Below are 24,660 nucleotides of genomic sequence, written 5' to 3'. Positions count from 1 at the left end.
TATATATATATATTATAAATTAATTATTTCTTCGTTATTATATTGTAAAAAATATATGCATGTAAAGTTTATAGGCAGAATAGTCAGAAATACTGGATACAAAAATACCACTATATTATATACTTCACAAAATTTAAAAATAGTGCGGTGCTATGAACTATCACAAAATAAATAAATTAATTAATAAAATAGCACAGAGAGATGTAATAACCTTATTAGTTTATCTCGTGGAAGTGGGTTACGTTTTTACTTATAAAATCTTCGATGTTGTATTAAATTAAATAAAAAATATTTAAATTTTAACTGCATAAGGGAAACTAATTCTAAGTTTAATTCTTTTAAAAAGAAAAAGAACGTACAAAGCAGTTCTGTCAAAACTTTTACTTGTTTAAATCTCATTCTGTAAACTAGTAATATGGTTACTTACTAAACTATTTGACACGTAAATGATGAAAAATTGTTGAAAAAAAGGGGATTCTTATTACGAAAAGCTTCAGACAGAATTATGAAAAGTGAAAGACAATCTACTCATTCAAAATTATAAATGCAAGTTCGTTCCAGATTCTTCTTCATGTCAAACGATAATTTAAAGTATAATTTTCGTGTTCGAAATTTTATCGTTTTAGAAGCTTCTCATATTCCCAAAAGTGAAGAAAATGAACAGTTCTGTCAAAATTTTTGTCACATTTTAGATTTAATTTTAGTTCGCTGTCTCACTTTCAAGTCACTAATTTAATAATTTTAAGGAACGTCTTTTTTTGACTTATCAATCAAGTTATTTTATCGTCAGCATAATCTGTTTCATCTCTAAAAATATGATCCATTTAAAGTGAAAGAAAGGGTATAATCTTTATTTTAACTTTAAGATGATTGAGAACATGTTAAATTAAATTTAATTTCTTCAACTTTTTCCTCGAGATTAATATAAATTTTTTACGCTTTTTTTGAAAAATTAAGGCATTATTTTAAAGAAACAGCCAGATTTCAAGAGATAGGCCATGTGGAATTTAATTTAATTTGCTCAATTCTTATAACGAGACTAAAAAAAGATATTTTAGCTTTTTATTAGAAACTTTTTTTTACTAAAATGTGTAAAATTTTGTTTTACAGATTAAGATTTCCAGTTTATATTTTTTTAAATAATTGAAACCAACCAATATTAGCATTCTTTCAAATAAATTGCTAACTGTAAGAAGAATCAATGTTGAATGAAATTTTATTTGATCAAGTTTTGTAACTTAATTAATGTAGGTCTTCTTCATTTTTTATTAAAAAAAATAATATTTTTTTTTCCTAAAATGCTTCAATTTTTGTTACAAGTATATAAAATTTCTATGTTATCATTTTAAAAGTTAAAACAAATCATTGTTATCATCATTTTAAATCTGAAATAAATAATAAATCACTATTTTGTCTTTTGTTCTTTATTGTATAAGTGTTTTTAATTTTATATATCATTTCAAGCTTTGGAATTTTGCTTTCATTCAAGCTTTGAAATTATATATATATTTTAATCTTCTAGCATCGTTTTGCGTAAAGAACGGTAACTCCTCAGTTTTCTATCAGGGGGCGCTGTATGGAGTCTAATTAGTTGCCCATAGTCTTTTTACTATACGTGAAACCATTTTTGCAGTCGTAGCTGAAGACGTTCGGAAGTTTCAAAATTTGTTCCAAACTTAATTAAAGTCAACGAAAAAGTAAAGTCCATTGAGTTAGAATATTAAAATGTATACCTTAATATAGCTTTTTTGTTTTCAATCTTTTATTTATTTGAAAAAAAGATGTTAAGCAAATGCTTTTATTATTTAACAGGAAAAGTTTGGATTTATAGATACCAATATAAACTTCTTAGCCTAGTATTTTTGATCCTATCTCGGAAGACAAGGGAACTCCTAGATCAAGTATGGTGACACCTCGTTTCCGTGGAGGATTTGCCACGGGACGAATTCCGTGGAGGATAAGGGAAAATAAGCAATGAAACCTCTGACGGTTAGCTCAACATCATGGGACTTAAATTAATACTGAGAATATTTAACGTCAAGACTGTTGTCACTGTGCAGAGTGTAAATCAGTATTTAAAAATAGGTGTAAAGATCCCGCTATGGGAACAACCTCACTGTAAAAAATTCCGGATCAGAGTACGATTAAAAGTACTGGCACTCAGGATGCAACATGTTACCGCAAAAACCGCATGTTACATGTTACCGCAAAAACCGCATGTTACATGTTACCGCAATTATTGCGAAAATAAGTATCGTAAAATCACTTATTAATTCTAATTAAATAAATATTATCGCAAAAATTAAGGTGATAATATTTCACGATAAAATGGATTTTGGGGTTAAAGGGATTTTGCGGTTGATACACCCAAAATGCCGGTACTTTAGTTCATAATTTGAACAGGAATTATACACAGAGTGCTTTTCATTTTTTCCTGCTTCCCCTTCATCGATTAATTTAAATTTTTTTCTGTAAATATAAACTGTGATTATCTTATATTAATTTTCATGAGAACAAATATTTATAAAGTATTCAAATTTAATGAAATAGGTAAAATTAGAAAAACTTGTGACTTTTTTTCTATTTTCTACATGGAATAAAATCCTTAAAAATAATATTTGCTGCAATTGTTGAAAATCTTTAGACGTAAGTCTTCTTCAGAATCTGTTGAAAGCTGATTCAAAAAATTTATAATAAATAGTTGATAACGACCTCTCTCCTTGTTGGTCCCCGTATGGGAGCTTTGGCGGGAAGTATAGTCGTATTATTTTTTAACTTTCTCCCACTCTTAAGACCATGACATTGAGTGAGATTGTAATAGGATTAAACGGACATTTTGTCTGGGAAGCAAGGTGGGTGACTTTTTTACATATGTGGTGTATATAGTCTACTTAAAAATCTAAGTTTTGACCGCTTTTCTTTATTCGTAAAATATGACCAGCCATGATATAATTACGCTAAAATCAAATAATATGCGATCTTCGATGGAATGAAACATTTTGTCGAGAGTGGATTTAAACAATCAGGATGCAAGTTATGTAAAAAAAAATTACTCGATTGTGGTGTATTGAATGAATAGTTAATTTAATTTGTTTATTTGATTGCTCACAGCTGTTTCATACAAAATAACAATTTGGACATACAAGTTTATAGTAGACAAAATAATAAGTTTTCCTATTTGCTAATTTTTTTGCTGGCGAGCCCATACTGAAAACATTGTGAATCGTGTCTCAAATAGAATGGCACTCTTGAAACGGCTGGCCGGTTCTAGTTGGGCTGTTCAAACCATACCTTAAATTTAACTTATAAACTTTTTATCTTGCCTGTCATGACCTACTGCTGTGAGACTCTGATTACTGCATCTAACTCTGTTACTGATATACTTGATAAGACCCAAAATCAGGCACTGCGGATCATTACAGGGGCCGTAAAAACAACGCCGATTGACGCAATGCTCGTGATAACAGAAAACAAACCTTTAAAGAATATTTTTAAAGAGAATGCCCTGCTACTATGGGGAAAATTAACACGATTACCCGGTTGTCTCTCTCTTTAAAGTGAACTCTCCTTGGACACAAGAAGGTGTTTGAAAACCCAACGTGGTTTTGCGCAGAGTGTTCTGGAACTAAAGGCGCTGCCTGATATTAACTTCGATCCCGAGCCCTTTGGATCTAACTATTGATAAAGGCTTCCAGATTCGCACTGATCTCACCCAAGCGGTTTCCAAAATAGAGCAAGACACCTCGATTTTAGGAATGCTTGCTCAGGAAACAATAAGCACCTTATATCCTGAACCCGAATGGGTACATATCTTCACCGATGATAGCCTTTTGAAGGACACTGATAAAGCAGGAGGAGAGGTTTATAGCCATCTCTTCTCCTTTTATTTTTCAACTGGAAATCGCACAACTGCCTTTGATGGTGAGGTTGCTGCTATTAGTGTAGCTCTGTCGCAGCTGCACTGTCATCTGAACAGTTTTGCTAAGGCTGTTATCTTTTGTGACTCAAAAGCGGTAATTTTTGCTGTGAATTCAAACACTACTCCTCCCTCCTTTAACATCCTTGAGTGTAAAAAGCTCCTACAGGGTCTGTTCGGGCTAAGGAACTTGTTTCGTAGTGGATCCCGGGACACTGTGGTGTAGCTGGAAATGAGTTAGCAGACCATCTTGCTAAGCAGGGAGCTTCTATCCTACAGACCTCAAAGAAAGCTGTCCCTCTCACCAATGTCAAGCGCCTAATCAAGAAAAAGATGATGGATCTCACTCCCAAGTTTGCAAATTACAACTTAACCTAAACATGTTTGTATTTCCCTAATCACTATAATACTGTAAAAACCATCACCGCTGCTGTGAAGGACAGTGAAAGAAATATGCTATTGAAAAGCGTGAATAGAACAAAATTACCAGTAGGGATAGGTCCCGGGTAACCAAAATTGTCCATTTGTAGTAGGTACCAGACATGTGGTGTGGTTTATAATTCATATTTTAAGTGTACCTGACAGAGTCTAACACATACTCTGATGCATTTCATTATTAATGAGACCAATCCTTCAATGCATCACCCATCTTTTGAGGTCTGTTACTTGTAAATAAAGAGTCCTTGAAAGCTTGATGAACCATTTGTTGTAATCCTATACTTTATAATATAGAAGCCCACTCTACAAACTTAAACAATCTTATATTTTAGAAAGAAAAACTTATTAGATTTAACTTTGTTAATGTGACATTATGGATTTAATTCTCTTCCAGATTCATCTATTATTAAACCATTTTTCTTACACCACCCAAAACAGAGAGAACCAATTACATTTTTTGGACCTTCCTGGCTATTTTTTTTTATCTTTCTTATCTGTAATCACCCGATCTATTTTAATGGTACTACTTCTTTATGGAATCATTAAAAAAGACAGATAACTAGATATACAGACACGCAAGTCACGAGAAATTGGATCAATTCATCAATTTGTCGCAAGATGGCAGTGCCTAAAAATTAATGAAATGAAGCTAGGATGTAGGATGAAGTGAAGTGAGTTGAAAAAAATGTGTCCCTCATTGGGTGGGAGAATTCCCTCATTTCTCATTTGATTGACGAAGTCCATCAAAGCTTCAAAAATCCCGCCCCCCAAAACTGCTAATCGCCCAGTTTAGGAGATGATCGTAGATCAAACTTCTTGTTAAAAAAAATACGACATCGCAGAGAGTAGGAAAAGCAAGTCGAACCTAATCAGATATCGGATTTTTTGAGGGACGTATGGGAAATATATGAGAGAAAAATTATTTTTTGACCAAAATGTTGATTTATAGGTGAGTTCCTATGGTGAGTTTGTCAAGAAGACAAGAGACAGGGGGGATAATTTCTTTTTGTGTTATGACATTATAGTCACAAGCACTTGTTAAAATGATTTGATTTTTATTTACGAACATAGCAGTGGTGTTTTCAATCACATTAAAAGCGATATAATATATCTCAAGTCAAATAAAATCTTAAGAAAATCGGATCGTTGATAAGAAAGACGCTATGAAAATTGACATTTGCTTGCGTATACAATTTTAATTTAAAAATGCTTACATTACAATATTTGTAAAAATTATTTGTTTATTTCTTTAATAATTTTAATTTAATATTTCAGCAAAAAAAAAGTTTTTTTTAACGGTGACTGTTCAACTAAGAATATTTACGTTACACTAAACTAGCTGTATTGCCTTTAAAAAAAAAATTTTTCAATACTTTTATAAAAATGATGATTATGCTAAATTGGGCCAGTATGCTTTATCTTTTTAAGTAGCACAAAATTAGATTTTTTTAACCCTTTCGGCACCACCGGGGCATACATGCCCCACAGACAAAAACACTACTGGGTTATTTATGTCCCTTCTAAAACACCAGATGGAACACGTCGGTCCCAGCTCCTTTAAATTATCCAGATAGTTAATTTTTTATTTTAATTTTGGCAGAATATTGTTGTTTTTACCTTATTTGAACTATTTAAGCCGTAATTTTTTTTATTGGAAAAGAAAAAATTTATCTTGAAAGGGTAAAAGCAGATTTTTTTTTATGTTTCGGAAATGAATAAGAAATCATTCAGAAAAGCTAAAAAAAGAAGAAAAAAAACAATTATTTAAGCAAAATGAAGAAATGTTGTCTTAAATATAAAAATATGAGAGAAGTTGAAAGCTTAACAGTAAATAAAAGGGATGCATAACGGTAAAAAGTGATAATCCACAATTTCACTCCCTTACACTCTCTTATCGAAAAGTAAACAATTACATATTATAAAAGCTTTCATTTTTCTCAAGCAGTGTTTAACACTTCCTAAATGACAAATGTTTTGCAATATGTCTTAAATATATTATATTTTCATTATGGTTGATATATTTTATAAAAATGTGCATCTGTTTATCTCTAAACAACAAAAATGTGGCTTATCACTTTCCTCCCTCTAGGTTTTCCACCGTTTAACGAATCTTTTATAATAGTTTTCATAAATTGCACTGATGATATCAAACATCCAATTCTAACGGTTCGAATTGCAATAAATATAAGCACATTAAAAAAATTACTACTTTTAACTTCCTCAGCGATAACTTGGTTAAAATTAAACAAAAAAGCACTAAAATATAATATTTTAATTACCTAAGTAAGAGATTTAATTACCTAAGTAAAAACTGTAAGAGACGGTATGGGTTGCTGTAAAAAATGCTAGATATAATCGAGACAAATAAAAATTAACTATATTGTAGTTGAAATCTAGAAGTTAGTAAGATTTTACAGAAAAAAAAAAACATTTGAAGGTAAAAGTCCCAAATATATATCATCAGTATTATATATATCATCTTTGATAACAACCATGAAAGAAACTGAGAAGAGCAGAAGAATAGTTAAAAGTTTATAAATTAGGATATTGATCATTGTTTTTGTAATAAGCAAAATGAAAAACAAGCATGAAATAGAGGCAAAGTAACTGAAATAAACAAAATGAATTCCGATGGATTCCAAAAGTGCAACTTACAACATATTTTTGAACCTATATGAAAAATGAAGGCTAAATTGACACAATGAAAGTCTCAATTCTGTTGTAGGAATTCAGTTTTACTAATTAATAAAATGATTGATTGTTTCATTAATTTGCCTATCTGAATTCCATTCCATTCGTAAAAATTGTTTTGAGCCAGACCAAAATATTAAAAGCTCAAATTAAACACTGAAAAACCTTAATGTCATTAGTGAATAAATCTTAATTGCCTCCATAACTAAAGCTTATTTTTCAACCTAACCAAAAAGTAAGCGTTCAAGTGCACTGTAAAAAATTTCCGGTAAAATGTACAGGCACTTTTAGATGTGTCATCCGTATAAATTCCATTTTACTGAGAAATTTATCAACTATTCTGTAAATTCCATTTACTGTAATACTGTGAAAAACATGGTACATCAGATTTTTTATTCAGTAACAAAACTGATGTCACGGTAAAAGTACCAGTACTTTTTACCGGAATTTCATCCGAAAATTTTAGAGGTTGACTCACTAAAATGTTTTTTCTCTCAACTAATACTGTAATTCAAATTAAACTAACTGACAAAACGGTAGTTGTTTTATTAGTTAGCAAATCTTGATCTCCTTAATTAGTAAACATATTTTTTAACATAACGCAAAAGCTAAAGCTAAAATGCAACTCTAAAAGGCTGCTGCACTCAACACTGTTAGAAAAAGCTGTTTGATTTACTAATAAAACATTCACTTCATCAGAATTATGTTTATAGCAAAAGCACACACCTTATATAAAAAGAATAATTTAAGAAATTGCATTCGAATTATCTGCGAATTGCACTTTCAAAAGCAAACGTTGGAAAAATTTTCTATTTCCTTATGAAATGTTAGTTGATTTAAATAAATTTAAAACAACATGCTAAGAATTATAATTCAACTTGAAAATAATAGTTCTTGTTTAACGACTTTTAACAGACCGACATTTTATTTTGTAATGTACATATCATACTGTAATGCTATTATTAATCTGTACACAAATAAACTCATACAAAGTAATCACCTAAACAATAAATAACTTATTCCTATTATTCCCACCATTTTTTTATACTTTTTGTTTATTTACTTACTTTTTTTAACTTCTTTCTATTTTTTATTTAAAAAAAAACTATTTCACTCACATAAAAACAGTTAAAACAAAAATAATTTTAATATGATTTCAAAAAATTAGGTCATGACAAGTTAAAGTTTATTGATTTTGACTAAATTCTGAATTGGAAGAATATAAACCAAGAAAAAAAAATAAAGATAAAAAAAAAGAAATGGTTATTGGTACCCAACTGCTTTCTTAATGTCTATTTTCAATCTTTTTTTTCATGTATTTTTTGATTTAGTGTATAATATACACATAAATCGAAATAAAAAATGTCTAATGAAAAAATTTCAGCATTTTTCCTATGTAAATGTTCGTGTAACGATTAGAAAATAAATATTTTTTTTTAATTTCAACTTTAATGCAGCTTGTAATTTTATTCATTATTTTCATTATATTTCTTTTAAATCCTTAAATTTTCTGTTCTTTAGATACGTAGGGACATAATTTATGTTTTCGTACAAATAGCAATAAAATTGAATTTTATTAAGATAAATACTTTTTATTTTGAATTTATATCTTACATATTTTATACGAGAAGTAATAAGGCATAATTACATATAGAATATAATTATTTCATGTAAACGTGGCCAATTCAAATCATTGTCGTAATGCATTATAAATTGAATTTATTCAATCATGGTTGATTATAATTTTGACAAGATGGAGAAAAAATTCCAGTAAAATTACCGTACTGTACGGTAAGGACTTTTCTGTTAGAGAAATTATTTCAATAAAATCATTCCGATTAATAAAATCAAAATATAGGGTATTTAAAATCATTCATTTGGTAATTTTACAGTTCATATGGTAACGGTTTAACGGAAATCCTGGTTTTAAAAATTATCACCACATATTTAGTAAAAAATACTAAAATGAAATATACATTTAACCAAATAAATGGTTTTTATTCCATACTCTAAGAAATTTTAAAACTACCGAATCCCCCCTATTCGCCAAATTTTACCACAGTTACCAAATTTTATCAGATATTATAAAATTATATTTTATCATTAATTCTGCCAAAATCATTGCCAAAGCATTTCAGTAAAAATTATTGAGCTTTCATATGTTCTCATACAACAAGAGAACTCTGTAAATTTTACCATATTCTGATAGTTTTTCATTCTTTTTTTCATACTTTTTTCTCAATGCACAATTGTAATAATATGGTATACTGATTTGTAAGCAAAGTTATTATTGTAATTATAAATTAGGACTTCTTGAAATCACGAATGCAAATAATTTTGTTTTAATAAATTAGTTACACTTTGTTGAACTGAATCAGCTTAATTAATTAGCCATTTTTATTTTAAAAGTTGTATTTTGTTCTCTAACTAATATTACTTTTTCTAAATATTACTTTTTTTAAATAGAAACAATGAATTTATAAAAAAAGTTTCACTTTTTTTTTCAATGTCAACAGACTATATTAACACATATTCAAATTTTGTTCACTTTAACACCTTAAAATGAAATTGAAACATGAGAAAGTATTGTATAATTTAACTTAATGCGTATGTTTTTTTTAAAAAAAATATTCTCATGGATCAAATGCTTAAGCTGAAAGAGAAGAGGCTAGATTTTGTTGGTTTTCGTTTCATAAATAAATACTTGATGAAAAAAATACATTAAACATCAGCATTGTTAAGCATTCATTTATGTATAGATTATGCCTAAATACTTAAATTTTTTACCAAAAACTCGGGAATTTGAAAAAAAGTTTATTGAAAAAAGTGTCAATTTTTTTCATAATTTGTTACAAGTTAAAAATTTAACTGCTTGAAATAAATGTGTATATTATATATTTTCAATTATTGTAAGTAGAAGTTATACGTATTTGTGAAACAAATTAATAAGAAAGAAATTAAAAAGAGAAGTTGATTTTTAAAATATCCAGTTTTGAAATTATACAGAATACTACTTTTAAAATGGATTGGATAATGTAATTTGAATGGATTACTTAAATTAAATAATAATAAAATTAATAGATCATATAATTTGTTCTAAATTATATTCCATTCAATTTTTTTATGTGTGAGAAATAGTTTTAAAATGCATTTTAAGAAAGCTAAATAGAATATTTCAATAAAGACTTTTTTAAGCAAAATAAACCTATAAATGTTTGAAACAACTATTTGATTTACACAATTATTTTCGCAAATTTATTAATTAAAGGTGCTAATCATATGGTATTCAAATGTGAGAAAACATTTTCTCTATTCGCATAACAATCTAAATACTTCATTGCTTTCTCTTTTTCAAACTTTAGATCTCGTAAGTGTAGTTAAAAATGCTATTAATATTTTATTTTAATTTTTAGAAATTTTTTTCATAAACTTAACGTAAACGATTTAAAATTTTCACTTTTTCTCCACAGGCATTGATTTTTTTAATTAGATTAATGTTATTATAAATTTTCTATTATTTTTTAATAAAAAGATGTTTTTTTTTTCGTCTTATCCAAATATTTTTAATTTTATGTTATTTATTGTTTACTGAAAATAATTTCAAAAGTTTACTTTTTCATTAGGAAAATTATTTTATTCATTTAATGAAGAGTAATTCATATTCTTACATAATTCAATAATCTTCAAGAATTCAGTAATATTATTTGTTTATTATTGATATTAGTACTGTTATTTAATATTTCACGTGTTTATTATTGATATTAATATTGTTATTTAATATTTCACGTGTTTATTATTGCTATTAACGTTTTATTTTTTTATTCTTAAGACACTTTCTTCATTAATTTAACGTAAGTGGACTTTTTTTTTTCACAGGCATTTACTTTCTTGAATCAGATTAATATTTCTATGAATTATAAATTATTTATAATTAAGAAATTTTTTATTTTTTTTATTTTGTACAAATATTTTTGATTTATATTGTTTATTCTTTTAATGAAATAATCTCACAACTTCAATTAATATTCGTAGCATTTTTTGAATTACGGACAATTTAAGTAATAATTATTTTCTTCACACACATTAAAATGAGTTACGAAACATTATAACTATAAATTATCAATTTTATTCTTTTCATGAAGAGAAATTAAAATTTTTGTAATACTGAATTAATTTCACGGAATCAGTAATAGTACCATTTATTCTGTATTATTCAATTACAAAGATTATTCGTCAAATACTTCTAAGGCCCCAATACAATTTTCATGGAAATTATATTGTTTAATTCAATCAACTCAAATAAATTTAAATAACAAACAAATTCAAATAAATCAACAACAAAAAATTAAAAATTATGTTGTTTTCTTTATTTAAAGTTAAGAAAAAAAGTATGATCTAAATTACCAGAATATTGTAAAATTTATTGTGCTTCTGGGAACACCAAAAAGCTTGACAATTTTTTCTGTTCCTCTTTGGTAATGATTTTGTTAAATTTAACAATAAAATATAGCTTTATTGGCATGCAGTTCAGTAGTGAATACTGTAATTTGCAATTTGGTAATTATATCATGATAACTTAGAGCACAGTATAAAAACCATTTATTTGGTTAAATTTACTTTTCAGTTATGTATTTTCATTTAATGCGAAGTAAATAGAAAATATAATTTTGAAAACTAAAATTTCTGGTAAACCGTTACCATATGAATAGGAAAATTACCAAATAAATGATTTAAATACAGTTTATTTAAGTTAGATTAATTTATTTAACCAGAATTATAAGTTTTTTTTTATCAGAAATGTCATTACCATACAGTACTGTAATTTTAGCCAAATTTTTTACTCTATGCATGTATTAATTTGAGGAACTAGATTAATCTATTTTTTTATCCTGTTACTCTATGTTACTTAATCATTAGGAATGCTTGTTAAATTTAGGTATAAAATATTTACACTCCACAGCAATTTTAGAAAAAGCGTATTTTTTCGCTCCTTTAGAGCAAGTAATTAAAATTTAATATTATTATTTTAGCGCTATTATGTTACTATTAATTATAAACAAAAATTCTCAAAAAACTTGATTTTATCCTTTTAATGTATTTTTTAATTCGCATTATATTCTTTAAGAAATAATTTTCATGTGTGTGATTATATTGGAATTCCATTTTTATATGCGTAACGCAAATAATTTAAATACTATTATTAATAAAACAACATTAGTAATACAAGGATTTGCTAATCTTCTCTTCATTACTGCTTATAGCTTAAATAAATGCTTTATACGTAGAAATGGAATAAAAAGATATGAATTAAATATTTATTTTCCATAAAAAACTGATAGGACTAAATATGCCACAAATGCAAGAAAATTATGGAATGCGAATTACACGTTACTGAAATAAAAGATCCGTTATTTTGCAACCAAATAAAATGATAAATAAATTAATTAGTAAAACAAAGAATTTACTTACCCTATGAAAATTTAGAATCTTTAATAGAATCTTGGTTTTAAGTAGTTTTCATTCTGAAATAAATTTTCTCAGTGAGATATTCAATTATTTTTNAATTATACGTTACTGAAATAAAAGATCCGTTATTTTGAAACCAAATAAAATGATAAATAAATTAATTAGTAAAACAAAGAATTTACTTACCCTAAGAAAATTTAGAATCTTTAATAGAATCTTGGTTTTAAGTAGTTTTCATTCTGAAATAAATTTTCTCAGTGAGATATTCAATTATTTTTAATGTGTCATAATTTTATCTATTCTAATTACATATTCATAAAAAAAATTCATAAAATAAGTATTATGATATAAAATTTGCTAAATTAAATAAATTTCTTATGTTAGTAGATAATTCGAGTAAATATTAAAGACAGTTCCTTAATTTTCAACATTTTTCATGCTATTTTTTGCTCTGTTAAAATAATCTGTGCAATTCTTTTGCAACAGCTATAATACAGATTAAGGCATAAAACATTAAGAAATTATACTAGGTTTATACATTAAATAATAATTAATTTGACCATAGCTAGCATGTTTTAGTTCTAGTATAATCTTCTCTGAACGTTTATCTTTATTTTAAATGATATATAAGTTGCTTTAGATCGATACATTTTTTGAGGTAACAAGTCATAATAAATTTTTTCATAAAATTAAAGTCATTAAAAATAAACTTAATGACGTATTCAATAATAATATCTTAAATGGAAATGTCTTGAATAAGTGACAATATCTTGAATAAATGACAATGTCTTGATAAATTATCCTAGCACTGATTGAACTAGATTCCAACTATGAAAAAAAAAATATTTCAAGGTTAATTTTCAGCACTAAATTTCTATTTTTTATATTTATTTAGTAGAAAAAAATCTTTTTATTAATTTATTCAATTTTTCTTTTATTTTACAATCAAAACCTAATTTCATCAGAAATACTTATGCATTTGAATAATTTTGGAAATATACACTTTATAACTGCTAAAACAATAGTAAATTTCTACGAAAATCAAACTTTTGAATTAAAAAAAAAGTTAAAATCAGTTAAAAAAAACATTAGATTTTATCAAAACTTTAAAAACTAAGTAATTTTAATAAATAAATGATTAAAGCATTACAAAAAAATTGAAAAATTGCGCCAATCATTTGATATAATCAGTACATTCTATTTATATTCATATTTCTCTATTTTTAATAATGCCCAAAAACATTCATTTAACAGAAAAAAAAAATTTTAAAAAATAAAATTTAGCGAAAATAACCTCTTAACAATATTAAAAAGAGTATCTTATTACAACATTACTGTTAAATAAATTCTCCAACTTTGTGGAAAAATGCACGATATTTTTCACTTTTTTTTAATAATAGCTCTGTACCTAATTAATTAAAAAAAATAGTTTTGATAAAGTTTCATATCAAGAGCTTTAATTTTACTAAATTTTAGAGAATAATTATTAAAAGAATGTTAAAAATATCACAAAATATCCTTAAAAATATAGTGTCTTGGATTTACTTGAAATGTTGTAATCATAAAACAAAATACTTTTATCGAACTTTATAAAAAAAATTTATTCATTAAAATCTTCTTAATAACATTTTCTAGGCCTAAAATTGCGTTTACAATTAATTTAATTGCTTAGAATAATGAGAAAAAATTTCATAACTTCGTTGCAAATAATATATTGTTGATGTTTTTTCTAAAACAAAGATATGTTTGATTTTCAATTTCTTTAATTCTTAGATGTGTACATTAAATTTCCATGTTCATAAACGTTGTGAAATTTGTGCCACAAAGAAGGAAAACTCATAATTTTTTTGTAGTCAAAATTGGTTAAATAATTATACACATAGATTAGACGAAGTGTAAATAAAGCGATGCACTTTTGTGAATATATGTTAATCCAAACCAATAGATATTTAAAAACTACATTCTATGTATTAACAGGGTTTACACGACCTGAAAAAAGCAAATGAGTGGTAGCTAAGATTTTTCGAAACTACTAAAAAATGCTTAAATTTAACTTTTATTTGTTAATTACAAAATTATTCCAGAACTGCTTTTTTAGACCCATCTATGTTTCCTGTAAATTAAATATTCATTTTTATCTTAAAACATCTAGTTTTATCTCCCTTTTGCTACAACTTTAAAATATTTTCCAGATCGTGGGAACCCTGATAAATATATAAATTAAATGTAACTATTATTCAGTCTAATAACACAAAACTAAAAATCAGAAATTATTACGTTATAATTTTATATATCTTGTTCTGAGTTAATTATAGCTCATAAGCATGTATTGATTCTCAATAAAGCTTGTTTTGACTTTTATAATTTGTTTTTATAAATAATTAAATCAAGTTTTAAAAAAATTTAAAAATAAAACACTTATTACTGTAAGAGATGCTTCATTATTCAGTGATAAATAGAAAATTTTAAGATTTAGTCTCTCCTGAATTTGATCTTCGATGTTTTAAATTTTTAATTATAAAAACTAAAAAATAATAAACTAATTTTTACGATTTTTCGCAATTTGTATGTCGTGCTCCAATTTACAACGGTAAAAAGTAATTTTTATCTTTTTAATGACAGATACATTCAATTGAAATGTTCTAACCAACATGTTAACTAATTAACTAAATTTAAAAAAGTTAACAGAAATGAGCATTTTATTTTTGAACTGAGAATTCTTACAACTTTTTACGGTACTTTAAAATTATTTCCGAAGTAAATTGCTCGAAAATGTCGATGCTTATTCCAGTACATTAAAGTTAGACAATAAAAAAGTGTAGTAACATTATATCCCAATACGAGTTGAAAACAAAAAATATTTTTCTAAATTGAAGCACTGGAACAAATAATAATTTCCTGCAAAATTTTCAGATTTTAAGTGTTATAATATTTAGGAAAAATAAGTTTACATCTTTAAATATATAATTAATCATTTTTCATCAGATTTAATAATAATTTTTTATTATTATTATTTGCAACTTTTAAGACAAATATATTTTAAAGAATATCATATGTTCTCTGTTACACATATTTTCTAAGAAGCTCTTATTTGTCTCTATATTATTTGCGCATGCGTCAAAAAGCTTTGTTCTAACTTTTTACGCAAAAGAGTGTTTACAATATTTTTATAAAAATAATACAAGAATATTACTTCAAAGCCTACGTGAAATACAAAATTTTATAAAATTTCAAAACAAATAGCAAGAAAAAATATCAGAATAACATATTATAACTTATGTAAATAAATAAATTTACAATTGTGAAATATTTTTTCTCTCAAATATTTATTAAAAACTGAGGTATGTACAAATATTTTTCATAAACGTTTTCTGGAGAAAGATTGATAATATGTACATGTAACTGCAAGATAATATTATTATGACATCCGGCAGTAACAAAATTATGGCTCTTTTTTTTCTTTTTTTACGAAATGAGGAATATAATCACAAGAAAAATCATGCATTAAATAAAGTAAAACCTACTTGTTTTTAGATAATTTAAAAAATTTTAGATAATTAATAATTTCTTAATATAATTGTTTCCTAACTATTCACTAATATCAATAAAGAAAAATAAATTATCTTAAGAGTGTTTCAAATTATTCCCGAACTTTCTTAAATAATAGAAATATTATTTACTTTTCTATCTTAAAACAAGTGTTCATTAATTGTGCTTAATTAGAACAATTAATCAATAATTTATGCAGGTAATTAGCACAATAGGACATTTAATTATATTTTTTTATCTTTGTATTAGTACTGTATAATTCAAATAGATATACATACAAAACAATTATTGACTGAATTTAATGGAATATTTATAAATTTTTAGTATGTTGTAAGAACTTTGTTTATGGATACCGTTCTTATAAAAATGGATAAATATCTCTGCTGAAAATGTGTTAAATTTCTTGTTTATAAGGTTTTATTTTTTTAATAAAGAATTTTACAGAAAAATACTAAGCAATAAGAAAATCAAGTATCCCGTGAAATCATTTAAATTCTTGCGAAAAAAAACTTAAAATGAGAATAATGAAAAAAATAGCTGATAATATCGGTTGTTGCTGTAAGCACTAACTAAAATACTCTAGACAGAGTTTCTCCGCTAGGGGGGGCAAATATTTGAAAGTACATGCTGTAATTTGTTGAAACATGCAGTAGTACATGCGGTCCAGGTTACAATAGTCTACCCTATTGTTAAACATATTGATACAAAATGTTTTTACATTTTAATGCTGTACTCCAACAGTCTTATGGGGGAGAAATTATATTAAATTAATGCTTTTCATAATTGTGTTTATTTTGCCACTTTATTGATAAATGTTTATTTTGAAACTATTATACTACAATTTTTTTTCATTTTTACTTTTAACTATAGAATAAGATGCCAGATTTTTCATTGCATTTTAACACTTTTTTTTAAATACGTCTAAAAAGCCCAAATCTAATCAATAAAAAAATTTAAAGAAACACGTTTCATTTATAATTCCTTTCATTTTATTTTTGCTCAAAGCTTTTTAGCATTTATTAATTGTTTGTACAGGAAATTTATTTAACTTGAAGTTAAAGTGATTTAAATAACTCAACCTAATCAATCCTACTGTGCCCGATATTGAAGTAATTAAAAGACTAATATATTGCATACTAGAATTAAACTAGATTAAATATCTATTTGAAATTAAAACAAAAAGAAACGAAATAAAAGAAAATTCCAAAAAGTAAATAAGTGGTTGTAATAGCTCCTCAAAAATGACATTCGTTATCTAGCAAATTATTAATTTCGATTTTATAAAGCAAGATAAATAGAAAAAAATGTATTTCTTGAGAGTGCGATCTCATATTTTTTCTTTAAGCAACAGTGAATTTAAAGCGAAAATAATGAGCATAAATAAAACGTTTTGGACATAAACATCATAATTGTTTTCGATATTTCTGAGCTAGGTTTCTAATGAATATGCTATTAAAATACAGTATAGTTTCATTTTTAAACTATATTAGCTTAATTGAATGGTAACTGTAAACCGAGAGTCGAAAAAAATTAAGTTCCATGTTTGAGAAGTCGTCTTTTGATTTGTTTTTAGACTTTCCACCATTTCTAAAACATTTCTAATGGATATGTAATTCTGAAGCAGTAGGGGCTTACTCCTTTCTCATTTTCCAAAATTATTCTAAATTGAATTCCTTTTACGGTTTCAATTTAAATTGAAAATGATGAAAGGAAAGAGCGAAAGAACATGGGAATGAAAGCATTCGGAAGTAATTTTACGTTTCGTCGTTCTGATTTATCCTTCAGCGACTAAAAACTTTGCCACTAAACTATATTTACGCTAAGCCTTAAGGAAAATATTCAATTGCAATTACAGAACTCATTTCAAGCAGTAATTGGGCAGAATCACTCTTTTGAAAAGACCTCGCCAAAGATGGCGATGTTTGGCGAATCGATTGGAGATTTTGCGTACCCAAAAAACGAACGAATATTATTCATTAACTTTTGAAGCTTCCACAGCTACAGTCATTTTCGTAGCCCTCAAAAACTAGGAAAAATTCTTAATCCCTTTGCAAACGAGAGTCTTATCGATCGGAGAGAAAGATTTTTCATTATCAGGAAAAAAAATTAAATAAAGAGTGATAGATAAAGAGAGGAGGAAAAAAAAAAGAACATTTTATAAATCGGAAAAGTTCCGATAATCTCATCGGCTGAATATTATTGGAAAAACAAAGGAAACTGCGTTTTTTTCTTTCCTTATCATTTTTCATCTTTTCCCACTACTAATGAGGACTTTTCTAAGAAGGGAACGGTTGACAGTTTAATGAGCGTCGAGTCAAGAGGGGGAAAATAATAAGGGAAAAACAATCGATTTTTCCCTAATGAGAATTTTTCATTATCCATCAATGCTCTCGCTGATGCCTTGACGGAGGCCAGGGAACAGTAACGAGCGCAAAAACATTTTGTTTTTTTTTTAATCGATGTCTTCTACAGCAGAGAAGATGTTCTATGCAAATTGCGGTGGATTGTTTTAAGACTTTAGAAATACTAAAAACATTTTGTGAATTTGAAATGTTTTTTTTCCTTCGAAAAAAATGCTTTTTAAAATTTGAAATGTTGTCGTATGAAAATTTCTTTTTAAAAAAAAATTAAAAGAGAAGTTGATGAAGTCTTATATTTTTCAGCATTCTCCTCAAGGGTGAAATACTCTGATGCTATATACTAATGGTTTCAAAAAGAAGATGGTAAATGATTTTGAGCTATCTGAGAAACATCAATTTATAATTTTTACATTCTTATCTAAATATTTTTAAAAACGCATTATATATTATGATGTATCTAAAAAAATTTTTTATTAAAACTATATGTCAATTTAGATGCATGCTTAGAATTTCAATTTATAAAGCAAAGCTTACATTTTAGAATTTTTTTACTTTAAGAAATAAGACAAAATTATTCTTTCTAGGCCAAATTTCCACGTGAATCACGTACAAATATCATTTATTATTTTTTTATTATTTAACTTAAAGAACTGGAGTTATATTTTTATATCGCTACATTCCCTTCGCTACAGCCATAAGGTGCGTGAAATATGAATGCAACATTTAATTTTGCAAAATGAATATTTAGCAAAAAATGTATCTTGGTATTCGATTTTAGGTTTTATATTTTAAGTTATATATTTTAATCTTATAAACTTTAACGTATTTCATAATGTTTGAAAATTACTTACAAAGTTATTAAAAATAAGAAGCTGCAATAGTCCTTGAAAAAAACATAAACTTTTACAAATCTGTGATCATATGGTATATTTTTTTCCTTTTGATCCTCAAATTCCAGATAATTTCTCCCAATTTAATAAAGAGTTGTAGATATTATTGTTTTATTTTAAATATATTTGATTTTCTCACTTAAATTGCCATTTTTTGCAACTCTGATGAAACTTTGAAAGTGAACTTTGATGAAAGAAGGCATTGATTTATATTTAAAAAAAACGAATTGAAGGTTTTTTGAAGAAAAAAATTTCAAATTTTTAAAAAGAAAGTAGAAGTTGGAAAAGCAAAAAAATAAAAAATTAAAATTGATGTAAATAAATTCTAAAGACCATGAAAAAAGATATCAAACTTAGGTTCATTCGAGAGGTCTTCTTGCTTAATTGAAACCCCTGAACATTATTTATTTCAAAATTAATCACTAGATAGTCACATCTGTTCTAAATTGGAAATTAAGCATTAAAATTCATAAAAGTTTACTAAAATAATCATTGCGTACTCACACTGTCACATAATAAAAATTTACTGTCTTCCAATCATAAGATGAGATCCCATTTTCACCAACAGCAATCAGCCAAAGAGTTAATCTCGTGATTGCCAGACAGTATTAAAGCAATAAAATATCATTAAGAAAATATGCATAGAAATATAGATTATAATATGCACGCATGTATTTATATCTTAGAGAAATATGAATGCACTTATTTTTATGTATTATCAGAAACGAAGATAATCTTTCGAAATGTTATTGAAGATTGTGGTACGCTTTGCTATAAGACATTGGCCTGTAAGTTTATTTCTGAGCTTTGAACAACACAACTGTTTAAATAACATCAATAAGGTTCGAAATTAAACAAATTACAAAGCATTATCGGAAACATGGCTTAATTTCAAGCTTTATTAAAGTTGTAGTAAGTTGTCACGATATTGTGGATTAAGAAACTAATCTTAAACGAAGTTTCATTTGAAAAAATACAAACATTCTAATAAGCATCTGAAAGAGTAAAAAATTAGGATAATTAGTTATATATTTTTTCGAAATTAGTAATTTCGTAATGTTTCTTATTTTTCTTTATTTTAGTTCCTTAAATCAATAAGTCAGTACTTTTAATTTATTAATGAGTTGCTGAGATCATTGTTTTGTTTTAAGTATGTTTAATTTTCTCAATTGAATCGTCATTTTTTACTTTGTAGCTCTGGCACGTACTTTGGTTGACTATCGCAGCATTTTTTATTTAAAAAATATCCATTGAAGCTTGCTGCCCTGCATACATACACGGCCACATTTATAATTAAAATTAATCGGATTTGTGTTTAGAGCAATAGGAAGCATTCTAACAAGTATTCGGAAACTTAAACAAAATCAGGATAACTATTTATATATTTTTTTCAAAATTGCTTGATTATTTTTTTTCCTGTTCTATTTCAAAAATTAATGCTTCCCACAGTCAAAACAGTACTGTAAATAAAACAATTAAATTAAATTTTTTAAGAAAAAGTAATATTAAACTTTCTGTCCAATTCAGATTTATTGGATTAATTAAGAAAACAGTACAATTTCTTACGTAGTATTCATCTCTTATGTATAATTTGAATTTTTTTTTCAGTTTGGTAAACGTATGAAATACCCCTCCAACTTCACTAACATATACTTCCTTTTTCCTGTTTTTTCAACTTCTCTTTCTATTTTTTTGTCAATCGCCATTCTAAATTATTAAATGTCATTTCAATTAAATATTTCAATCAGTTTTAAGAGATTTCTGCAAGTATATATTTTAGTTATTTTTAATTAAAATTTAATTCTATTCATTTTCTTTCAAAAGGCAAAAAACAATATTTTTTTTCACCAATTAATGCGCGAAATAATATTCAGTTTCCCTTTTTCCGTATTGATGATTTGAAAATTTTGATTGTTTTCTTATGATCAAATTTCAATGCTTCTTAATTTTTTATTTTTTTCAAAACAATGATTCTCAAAAATTAGGTAATAACGAAAAAATAAAATGTATCTAAATTTGCTTATTTATTTATTAAGTTTTTTTTTTTAGAAAAAAATAATGGTGTTAGAAAAAGAAAAAATATTTTATTCAAAATAAAATGTGTTAGTACCGAAGTGTTTTTATTAGTTTGTCCAACCCCTGAATATTAAATAAATTATACAAAGAAACTGAAGCAGTAATATACTTGATTTAAGAAAAAATTAAATAAGAAGGAAGTAAAAAAACTTCATTAGCTTCAAAAATACTAAGATAGAAAATGATAATTAACACGTTTTAATCATTTAAAAATAGGCACCCATTCTCAAAACTTCTCAGGCGTGATAAAAAAGAAACCAAAGTGATTTCCTATATGTTTTAATAAGGTACATTATTAGGCTTGGCCAATGTTATTAGGTATATGAGAAACATGATATTCACAATGTGCATTCAAAAATTGAAAATGTCAATTGCTTAAATTCAATTTTGGGAAATAATGAAAAAGAAAAACGTAATTGTTTTTCTTAATATTTTTCTGAAGCAGTATTTGGAAAAAAGATGAATAAAAATTAAAATATAAATATTTTATTTTAAATAAAGATAATGTTTGAAAACGAAAAATGTGCACAATATTTTCAGGCATTTCAAAATACGTAATAAAAATCTAATTACAAAATATGTAGTCATAAATTATTAATTAGAAATCAAAACAAATGGATTTTTAGCAATATATATCGAGCTCATTTATTTTCTTCAAAATGAACCTCATTAAGGTGACAAATTGAGAGTGAATAACAAATTTTATTTTATTATTATTATTCCTAGTATTAGTATTATGTAATAGTTATTAGTATTATGTTATAGTTATTATAATTCTTCATTATAATAATAATTCTTCACGACGTTAATTTGTTTTAATTTAAAATTACCCTAACTCAAAAAGTTCATCTTTCAAACGAGTATAGAACTGACTTTCCCCCTCTTGTTTTTTTTTTTATTTTTACTTTCTCTTTATCCCTACCCCCTCTTTCTCTTTCTATCTTTATTAGAAATGATTTCATATCATCTTTAGTTCCTATAACTCATTTATACAGCTGAATCTCTTTTTTTTTAGAACTTACGAGGAAGAATATTATTAAAATTCAGCATAATTTTATATTAATTTAAATTTTTAATTTTAGTTACTCTCAATTGTTAATAACATTTCACATACATTTCAAAAATAAATTCATATATTTTTTTCTCAAAATGTAATTAATAAATTTAATTTTATACTTTTCCAATATAAACTTTTATTGATATTCCACTAATTGGAATTCTTAATTATTTTTAAGATTTAGTAAATTTCAAGGGAAAACTTAGCACGGTGCAAAGTATGACTAGGTTAATTGAAATTAAATATTCCAATTTTATATAAATGAACTAAATTATAATGACTTATTTAAATTAACGTACGTAATCGTTGAACAATTTAAATTAAGCCTAGTTGGAAAAAAATAGTTCCTAAAATTTTTTTTACAGTTCATTTATTTCCTTTAATTCCCCCCCCCCGAATTATTCAATAAAAATATCTTGGAATCTCCCCCCCCCTCCTCTTCTCTTTCCCTCCTTCTCCTTTTTTTTTATCTTCATCTGAAATGCTTCAATTTCGTCGTCAGTTATTATATATCTTTTATATATCTTTTCCCAATCATGTTTTACCATCTTTCTTTTTCCGGGAATCAAAATCTTTCTTTGATAATTAAAAAATATTAAAAAAATAACTACGATTACAACTTATGGCAAACCATAGGTTTAGTCCCTGATTAATAACTACCTTTATATTCCATTAATTAGTATTCTCCATAAATTTAAAACTTTCCTTGAAAATGCTGAGTACGTTTTAATGAACCAAATTCTAACGTCTAACAACACATGCGTAATTATAGATTAATTTAAAGATATCTTTGTAGCAAACAACTTCTCTTTCAAAATTTGGACAATCCTTTATCTTCTGAGTTTTTCTCCTGGAATGTGAAATAAAGATATAACGAAACTCCCCCCACCCGGGATTTCTCCTTTCCCCCCTTTCTTTTTCTATCTTCATCCGAAATGCTTCAATATCATCTTCAGTTATTATATCTCTTTTATACATTTTTTCCCAATCACTTTTTCCCATCTTTTCTTTTTCGGAAGTCAAAATCTTTCTTTAGTACTAAAAAAACTCAAAAAATAAGAACTGGCCGGCAGTGATTATAACTAGTGGCAAACAATAGGGTTTGGGAAAAAAACGAGTACGAGGGGGGGGGGAGAATCTTAAGATGGGAGCCAGTATGAATAAAAGAAATAAGAAGGGGGGTTGCATTTGAATTCTTTTGCCTTCCAATGTGGGGACCAAGACGTATTCTCTAAGTAATAATCACCAGCCTTTGTTGTTTGCCAGTTTCCATTAATAGCCCCGGAGGTTCTTTGGAACAATGATATTCTCCAAAACAGAATCGTATATATATAATTTTTTTTCCTTTTTTCTAGTTACTTTTTGCCAAAGAATTGTCATTTTTAATGATTTTCTCCTGATGAAATAGAGTTTTTTCTCTCCTTCTTTCTCCAGTTTTTGGTCGATCGCTTTTTTTTTTCGCTGGAGTTGCAGCAGTTTGTCTTTAAATGATCGTGATCTGCGAAAAACGGTTCGAATGAGAGCATTTTTATTTTTTGTTCGTTTTTTTATAAAGACAAATATGGCGTCGCCGTCCGCCATGTTTAATCCTTTCTAAATGAAAAAGATTTGTTGTCGCATATTAAAGATTTTTCCATGACCTTTTCTACTGAGGGACTTTAGGTCTGAAATATGAATGTCGCCATTCATTGGTGCAAAATAAATTTTAATATCGAGAAATAAGTCTCTGAGTAATATTAGGCTTTCATATACTATTTAATACCTAATAAAGACCTGAAAAATAAAATAAAATGAATTCAATAAACGTGGAAAGTTTGATTTTATATAAATTATGATATAATCTAATATATGTAAGAATATCAAAGATAGGAGTAAGAGAGGTATATTACATAGAAACATTTAATAATATTTTTTATTACCTATTTATCCTTTTTATCAAAAGTGCATAAATATGTTCGACTTGATTTTCTTTTGATTATTCAATACAATTTTCTTATTCAAACCTACCGAGTTCATTTAAGTTTGTTTTTATAAGTTTTAATATTGAATTCTGAAGCAGGTTTATTAAATTCAGAATTTTAATCAAAGTCTGCCGTAAAATGCTCAAATTGGACATTATTTGCGTTTATCAATCTTATTGAGAAAGTTGGTTAAAATTAAAACTTTCAGAAAAGACTGTTAAAAATTTTTAGGTACACAGAAATTTCTTAAAATTAA

The 24,660-nt window shown here is 26.2% G+C and overlaps 1 long non-coding RNA gene across 4 annotated transcripts in view; it reads right to left on the bottom strand.

Moving 5' to 3' along the window:
• LOC107437847 (uncharacterized) overlaps positions 1-24,660 on the bottom strand; it is a 336,010-nt gene that overhangs the window by 200,315 nt on the left and 111,035 nt on the right. For all 4 annotated transcript variants that reach the window (XR_011638002.1, XR_011638001.1, XR_011638004.1 and 1 more), the window contains one exon: positions 12,698-12,750. This is a non-coding gene — a long non-coding RNA (uncharacterized lncRNA). The remainder of the gene's footprint in view (positions 1-12,697; positions 12,751-24,660) is intronic.

Source organism: Parasteatoda tepidariorum, chromosome 10 (assembly GCF_043381705.1).
Source record: "Parasteatoda tepidariorum isolate YZ-2023 chromosome 10, CAS_Ptep_4.0, whole genome shotgun sequence".
NCBI lineage: Eukaryota > Metazoa > Arthropoda > Arachnida > Araneae > Theridiidae > Parasteatoda > Parasteatoda tepidariorum.
Note: the sequence above shows the minus strand (reverse complement) of the source record. Positions and strands in the feature narration are given on the sequence as shown.